The sequence below is a fragment of the Chrysochloris asiatica genome, unplaced genomic scaffold (genome assembly GCF_000296735.1).
Source record: "Chrysochloris asiatica unplaced genomic scaffold, ChrAsi1.0 scaffold00066, whole genome shotgun sequence".
NCBI lineage: Eukaryota > Metazoa > Chordata > Mammalia > Afrosoricida > Chrysochloridae > Chrysochloris > Chrysochloris asiatica.
The window spans coordinates 3,113,912-3,120,918 of NW_006408584.1; the positions used below are offsets into that span (position 1 = coordinate 3,113,912).

General features: G+C 38.2%; 1 protein-coding gene across 1 annotated transcript in view; it reads right to left on the reverse strand.

Moving 5' to 3' along the window:
- The window catches only part of SAP30 (Sin3A-associated protein, 30kDa), a 20,337-nt gene that overhangs the window by 13,159 nt on the left and 171 nt on the right, over positions 1-7,007 (reverse strand). The window lies entirely within an intron of this gene.

Genomic DNA, 7,007 nt, shown 5'->3' on the forward strand with positions numbered 1-7,007 from the left:
GCTTTTCTCCAATGAGCTTAACTCTATTCACGTCATCATGGGCAACTCTACTCTGAGGAGGCATCTCTTCCAAGTTGCGTTTTGAGTGCCTTCCAACCTGAGGGGCTCATTTGCTAGCACTGTATCTGACATGCAGATAATACTATCTTAATTGCTAGAGCGAAGAGGACTTAAAGTACTTGCTGATGAAAATCAAAGACTACAGCCTTCACCATGAATTGCACTTCAATGTAAAAAAGCAAACTCTGCACAACTGAACCAATACATAACATTATGATAAATGGAGAAAAGACTGATGTCAAGCACTTTATTTTGCTTGGATTCACAATCAACATTCATGGAAACAGAAGTTAAGAAATCAAGTGACATATTACATTGACAAATCTGCTGCAGAAGGCCTCTTTGAAGTGTTTAAGAACAAAGATATCAGTTTGGTCTGGACTAAGGTGTGCCTGACCAGAGCCACAGTATTTTCAATTGCCTCATATGCATGCAAAAGTTGGACAATGAATAAGGGATACTATAGATGACTTGATGCATTTGAGTTAAGGTGCTGAAGAAGAATATTGAAAGTTATGGTGTTGGATAAGAATGTTAAAAGTACCATAGACTGCCATAAGAACAAACAAATATGTGTTGGAAGAAGTACATCCAGGCGCTCCTTAGAAGTTAGGATGACGAGACTTGGTCTCTCATACTTAGATATGTTGTCATGAGGGACGAGTCCCGGGAAAAAGATACAATGCTTTGTAAAGTGGAAGGTCAGCAAAGAAGAGGAAGATTCCCAATGAGATGAATTGGCATGGTGTCAACAGCAATGGGCTTGAGCACAGCCAATTATGAAGATGATGTAGTATTGGGCAGTGTTTTGTTCGGTTGTTCCAATTCATAGAAACCCTGTATAGACTTTCTGAGGAGTGGTTGGTGGATTTGAATCATTGATCTTGTGGTTGACAGTCCATTGCTTATCCTACAGCACCACAGGATGACTATGTATTTATGCAGCTGATGGGTTTGAAATGCCAACTTTGCAATTCAAACTGACCTTGCAGTTCAGTGCTTTATCTTACAAACCCTACAGTGCCACACTGATACAGATATATATGTGTTTGTTTGTATGAACAGAATTGCTAAGCCACAGAATATTCATAGCTTCAACTTTATTAGATAGTTCCTTTTTATGCTTCTAAAACCAATGTATCAAAGTTCTATCTTTTCCTGTAATTTGATATTATTATAACTTGCTTAGCAGTCTAATGGGTGTGCATGATATCTCTTTGAATTAAAATTCAAAATTTAATTTGAATTTTTCAAATTAGTCATGAATTGTATGTTATTTGGTCTTCTGGATTTCGAGTTTGAAATTTTCTTTCAAGGTTTTTGGCTATTTTTCTATTGAGTTTTTCTTTTGCTATTGATTTGATTTGATATTTGATGATTTCCTGACTTAAACAAGTGTGCCTTGAGCATTTCTGACCCTGAATTGATAACTTCCCTAATGTCATAAATGTGAGCATTGTGTCTGAATTCTGTATAGCCATTGCAATGAATTATCAAAACCAACTGAGTAGAAGGCTGTGGGAGGAATGGTTGGTGCCACACTCTATGCAGTTATTTTCTAAAAACTTCATTATTTTGTCTTTTCTATTTAAGATCCTGATTGATATTTCTGTACTTTGGGAAGTAGAGTTCTAATTTCATTTCTTTTTCTCTTATGGTACCCATTTGAGCAAGCACCATTTGCTAGAAAATCCACTAATGCTTTTACCTTTCTACAGTATCATCCATTTCCTTCTACAATATCACTTTTGTCATCAATTAATATGTGGGTCTGATTTTTCAAGGCAGTCTTGGTATTTCTTGGTCTTGTGCATTGCCTTATAAGTGTTAGAATGAGCATGGTAAATTCCATAAAAAAGGAAAAACAAAACACCCTGCACAGAACTACACAAAGAGTAAACCCTAATAATAATAATAACGGTTTCATTAATTGTAAAAAATATACCACATGAATGCAAGATGTTAACTATATGAGCAACAGTGTGCTGGGGCAAAATGGAGTTTATGGATAGTCCATATGACCTGCATGTAAAACTGCTTTAAAAGAAAGCATATCTAAATATTTTTAAGGTATATTTCATTCAATTGTTCATAGGGTTATTGTAAGTCAGAACTGACTCAGTGGTACCTAAAAACAACAACAACAAAAACCTCTGTTGGGATTTTGATTGACATCGCATTCTAGTAATAAATTAACCTGGGAGAAAATAGACATCTTTACAATATTGAGTCTTCCATTCTATGAACATAAGTTTTTCAGTTCAGTTAGGTATTCTATAATGTCTCTTAAGATAATTTTAGTTACCTTTTCTGCCAGAAGTCTTGCATTTCTTTCACTGGGCTTATTTTGTGGCAGGCATCCTAATCTTCTCCTAGTCTCAACAGAAAGTCTTTCAGCATTTCACAATTATTATGCTTGCCACAGACTTTCATCTTTTTCACCTAAATTTGTATACTATTTACTTATTCATAAAATCTTTTTAATATATGAATGATTTTACTAGTGTCTCTCTTTTTTTCTTAATATCCATTACTTATGCCTTTTATTTCTTTCTCTCTCTTATTTATTTTTATTTTTTGGGGGGGCGGGCAGGGTCAGTCTAACCAGAATTTTATCAATTTCATGAGACTTTTCAAAGATAAAGTTGACTTTGTTTACAGTATCTATTGCGTTCTTGCTCTTCTCTTAAGTCCTATATTTTTCTGTTTATTTTGCTGTGCCGTTACTAACTTCTTTCCAATAAATGCCTTCAAAGCTATGAATATTGCTTTCACTACATCTCACTAGTCTTGATATGTATCATTCTTACTATTATTGATTTCAACATATGCTTCAAATCCCTTCACAATTTTTGATGTGTCAATTATTTAAAAGTAGATTTCTTAATATCCAAATCTACGCAGACAGTCTAATTATTCTTCTCTTATTGATTTCTAACATATTTGCATTGTGGTTACAGAACGCTGTATTACTTAAATCCTTGAAACTTTATTGATGTTTGTTTTTAACAAGATTATGGTTGAATTTAGAAAATGTGCTTTAAAACAATTTATCTTAGGTCAATAATGCTGTTAGGTCAAAATACTATTTATGTCTATAATATCGATTCTATTAATTATGCTATTCATTCTTATGTAAGCTTACACATAATTTTTGTTTGCTGTTCTATTAATTACTAATAGATTTGATTAAAATCTACTTCTTACTTTGTAGGAGATGAACAATATTACACTGAAAATGATAAAATATTAATAAGAAAATTAGATAAATGGAAAAACAGCTTGTGTTTATGCATAGAAAAACTTAATATTGTTAGGAAGTTAGACAAATAACCCAGTCATAAAATGGGCAAAGGATTTCAATAGACATCTCACTAAAGAGGAGATTCAAATAACCAAACATATGAAAAAATACTCAGTGTCATTAGTCATTAGAGAGATGAAAATCAAAACCACAACTTCAATCCTACTAGGTTTTATAAAACAAACATGCTAACAAAGTACCCAGGAAAGAACAAATGTTGGTGAAGATGTATAGAAATTGAAACCCTTTCTCTATTGCTGGTGAGAATGCAAAATGGTACAGCTGTTGTAGGAAATAGTGTGGTAGTTTCTCAAAAAACTAAAAAGAGAACTACCATATGATCTGACAATCTCACTTCTAGATATATATTCAAAAGATTTGAAAGCAGAGACTCAAACAGATACTTATACACCAAAGTCCATTACAGCATTATTCACAATAGCCAAAAGGTAGAAACAACCTAAATGCCCATCGTCAAATTAATGGATAAACAAAATACGACAAAGTGGAATACTACTCAGCCAGTAGGAGAAATGAAGTCTTGACACATACTGTATTATGGATGCAGGTGGAAGATATGCTGACTAAAATTTTATGACCAAAGTTTATTAGTGGTTATCAAGAACAAGAAGAGGAAAGGGGTTAGGAACTTAATGGTGACAGAAAAAAAATTGCATTTATTAAGGATAAGTTTCCACAATCAATAATTGTAATTGCTGTCAATAAGTTGTATACTTTTAAAGTTGAATTGGCAAAAGTTTTATAATAGCTATTTTAATTACATCCAAGAAAAAACAAAAGTTGCCGAGGCTGCTTTTGTACAACCAAACACCTTACAGGTGTTTAGAGTCATAATATCATGGGATAGCCCAGTTAACTGGCCTGTTTAGTGTTTCTGTTCTACCTCCTAGCTTATGGCATAGTGCCTGGGGTCTTAAAAACTTGAAAGCAGTGTCATCCAAAGCTTGACAAATAGTCTCTATTTACCTGGAGCAACAGAAGAAAAGGGAGAGTCAGGAATAGGAGGGGGATATGGAATGTATGACTAATTGTCTCCATGAACAACTGTCTCCTTTGCCATGAGACCAGAAAAGCTAATGGGCCTGACTAATATTACAGAACATTTTGATAAAGTTCCCATAATAGAACCTTGACTAAAAGAGGGGAAATGCAGAACAGATTTAAAATTTGCACAGACTCTAACTTTATGGAGTCATAAACGTTGGATGAACCCTTGAAACTACTGCCCTGATATAATCTTTAAACCTTAAACCAAAAACATGCCCTGTGTCTTCTTAAAACCTAATATTTTACTAATAAAACAATAGTTTAAGTGAAAGGGAAAAAACAACCCCGGCGTTGCTCATCAACCATACCGCACACCAGACAGCCCATCTAGAGACTTTTATTCAGGGTGAGGAAGGTGACCTCTGCCGGTGAGAAGGCAGGAGGCAGAAGAGATGAGAGAGAGTCAACGGGAAGGGAGTGGTCTTATATAGGTTCAACAGGAAGGGAGTGGTCATTGCTGGGGTGATTTAGCTCTGGCCTATCAAAAGCCATGTTGCCCTTTAAACTATGCGCCTTGTAGCTTAGGGCGGGGAAACAGACAAAATGGAGTTGAAGGGAGGGGAGATGGAAGAACCCGGAAGGTACAGCCAAAAATGGCGGACCTGATATTGTAACATTTCCCCCTCTTTGGTCAAACTAGAAAAATGAATGGCCGTCTCTATGATCCATGCCCACGGGACAAGGGACAAAGGTCATTTTTCCATAGTTACTTCCTGCTGGCATTGGGGCAATGAGGCTGTCTTTGGTCTTTGGGCTCGGACCATGGTCGGTGACAGCTTTGTCATTGTTGGCGGTGTTGTAACCGGGTCAGCAGCTGGACTGAGGTTGGTCCCGCAGTCTTAGGTCTTCAGCTTGTAACAACAATTGGGTAGCAGCTTGCTGGGAAATTTGGGTACGCGGCTAACCTGCAATTGAACAAAATGAAGAACACAAGGGGCAACTGCCAGTAACCAATAGTGGAGTTAGAAAGGGAAGCAGGGAATTTAATAGAGGATTATAGAACCAACTAGCAAACCCTCCATTACCCTGTGGCTCTCTTTCCTTACGTCGTTGCTCAAGGCTCTCTTGAAGTTGGCAGATCTGATTGGTGACTATTCCAGATTGGTTGACAAAGAAAACACAATTTTCCTGGAGGACAACACAAAGTCCTCCTTTTTCAGCAAAGAGGAGGTCGAGGCCCCGCCTATTTTGCAGGACAGCTTGAAATAGGGAGTTAATTTGCTGCTGAAGTGTGAGGATAGCTGTGGAGAGCTGATTTATGTCTTCTTCATGTTGTTCCGCTAGCCACTTTGATTGGATGACTGAATGGGAAATGCCTGCAGTTCCAGTAGCTATGCCTGTCCCAATGCTGCCACTAGGGGTAGGACTGCTACTTGGATTGCCCTCTTTTTCTGAAGCCATGCTGAGCGTTATAGTTAGGAGGGGGTGATGGTTCGAGTCCACCAGCAGAGCTTTGGAAGGGTTTAACCCTTGAGACATGGAACCAGCTCGAGAGACTCTCTAACTTAACTGCTGTAGGGGTGGTTGTGGACCAGTCCACTTGGGTTTCAAGGGTTCTTTTGGGAGGCTCAGAGGGGCAATTAGGACTACGTCTCCTGATTGGTAGAAGCAAGCTAATGTGGGGAAAGGTGAGGGTAAAAGTGAGTCAGCATGTTGCCAAAATAAAGTTCTTAAGTAATTTAAACAGCTTGCTAAAAGAGATGGTGGAAGGGCAGATGCTTCAGGTTTTAGTCCTGGATGTAGGAAAGGGCTGTCCATACATTAGTTCAAAAGGAGAAATTTGGAGAGGCGCTTTAGGCAAAGATCTGAGGCGTAACAAGGCTAAGGGAAGAAGCAAGACCTGAAGTTCTAGGATTAATTTAGTTCTAGGATTAATTTAGTAAGGACAGTTTTGATTGACCTGTTGATTTGCTCCACCTTCCCTGATGATTGAGGGTGAAAGGGAATGTGGAGGTGCCAGGAAATTCCCAATAATTTAGCAAGTCTTGAATTATGTGGGAAGTGAATTCGGGGACGTTGTCTGACTGGAGGGAAGTTGGGAGCCCAAAGCGGGGAATAATCTCCTTGAAAAGGAAAGCAGAGACTGTGGAGGCTTGCTTGTTTGTGGTAGGAAAAGCTTCAATCCACCCAGAAAAGGTGTCAACTAGAACTAACTAGTTTTAACTTTGGGCATGTGGATGAAGTCTAGTTGCCAATCCAGGCCGGGGAGCAGACCCCTGGTTTAGTGTGTAGGGAAAGGGGTGGGTTTAGAAAATGGATTTGTTAGACTGTGGGAGAGGGTACTGTGCTTGGGCCAGGAAATGGGTGGGGGTTTTGAGGAGGATTTTGACTGGAGGGCATTTGGCTATTGAAGGGGAATGTATGTCCCAAACTTTAGGATTCACAAGGTTGGGACTGATGGGCCACTGGGAAGGAGGGGCTTGAGGTTCAATAGCCTTCGATTGTTGTTGTTGTTATGTGCCATGGAGTTGGTTCCCACTCATAGCGACCCTGTACAGGGTTTCTGAGGCTGTAAATCTTTACAGGAGCAGAAAGCCTCATCTTTCTCCCGCGGAACAGCTGGTAGTTTCGAACT